The following is a 1,574-nucleotide window of genomic DNA, read 5'->3' on the forward strand; positions in this document are numbered from 1 at the left end:
AAAAAAAAAAAAAAAAGAAAGAAAGTTTCTGAAAATAAGTCTTAAGAGTTTTGAATTAGGTTTCTGACATTAAGCTGCCATAGAAATTAGCTGAGCCCTTTCTCTTTCTTGGGAGTGTTTACAAATGTCCACAGAGATACAACATTTTTTAAAAATCTGCTCATTTAAATCAAAGTAGCATATGGGTTAAACCAAGATAATTTTTCTGTTCATGCTCTTTTTCCGATAGAACATAAAGATACCAGAGACCAGGCCAGGAGTAGTGGCTCATGCCTGTAATCCCAGCACTTTGGGAGGTCAAGATGGGAAGATCTCAGGCCCAGGAATTCAAGACCGGCCAGGGTGATGTATTGAGACTCCCATCTCTATAGAAAAATATTATATTTATTTAAATTTTGAAAAGATAACATATTCAGTGAACATGTTTTCTGAATCAATGAGGCACTTAAGATGATAACTTGAATTCCAGTATGTGCAATCTGAGCATCAAATATTGATTCAGGCCAGGCACGGTGGCTCACGCCTGTAATCCCAGCACTTTGGGAGGCTGAGGTGGGCGGATCACCTTAGGTCAGGAGTTCGAGCCCAGTCTGGGCAACATGGCGAAACCCTGTCTCTACTAAAAATATAAAAAAATTATCTGGGCATGGAAGCAGGCAATTCAAGCTACTTGGGAGGCTGGGGCAGGAGAATCGCTTGAACCCGGGAGGTGGAGGTTGCAGTGAGCCAAGATCGCGCCACTACATTCCAGCCTGGGTGACAGTGAGACTCCATCTCAAAAAAAAAAGAAAAAAAAAATTGATTCACACAAATAGACAATATTGTATAATTCCACTAATACGAGGTACCTAGAATATTCAAATCGACAGAGACAGACAGAATGGTGGTTAGCAGGGCTGGAGGGAGGGGTAATGGGAGTGAGTGTTTAATGGGGACAGAGTTTCAGATTGGGAAGATGAGAAAGTCCTGGAGATGGATGGTGGTGACGGTTGCACAGTGTGATTATATTTAATGCCACAGAACTTCAAAAGGGTTAAGATGGGTCAGGTGCAGTGGCGCACGTCTGCAATCCCAGCGCTTTGGAAGGCTGAGGCGGGAGAATTGCTTGAAGCCAGGAGTTTGAGACCAGCCTGGGTTACAAAGCAAGACCCCATCTCTACAAAAAAATAATAAAAAAATTAGCCAGGCACTGTTGTGTGCACCTATGGTCCCAGCTACTCGGGAGGCTGAGGTGGGAGGATCGCTTAAGCCCAGGAGTTTGAGGTTGCAGTGAGCTGTGATCACACCACTGCACTCCAGCCTGGTTAACAGAGTGAGACCCTGTCTCTCCAAAAAAAAGAAAATGATTAAGATGGTAAATTTCATATTATGTATTTTATGTTGCATATCATGTTATGCATGACATATGTTGCATATGCATAGTATTGTTTATCATATTTGCATATTTATGTCATGTAATGTATATGTATATATTAACAATTTGTAAACATTGATTCTGTAGTCTTCATTATTTTGGCCACCAATTCCTAATTGCTCCCAGGAAAGAAAAGGAGAAAGATGTGGAAGTAGATCGG

Source organism: Colobus angolensis, unplaced genomic scaffold (assembly GCF_000951035.1).
Source record: "Colobus angolensis palliatus isolate OR3802 unplaced genomic scaffold, Cang.pa_1.0 Scaffold135, whole genome shotgun sequence".
Taxonomy (NCBI): domain Eukaryota; kingdom Metazoa; phylum Chordata; class Mammalia; order Primates; family Cercopithecidae; genus Colobus; species Colobus angolensis.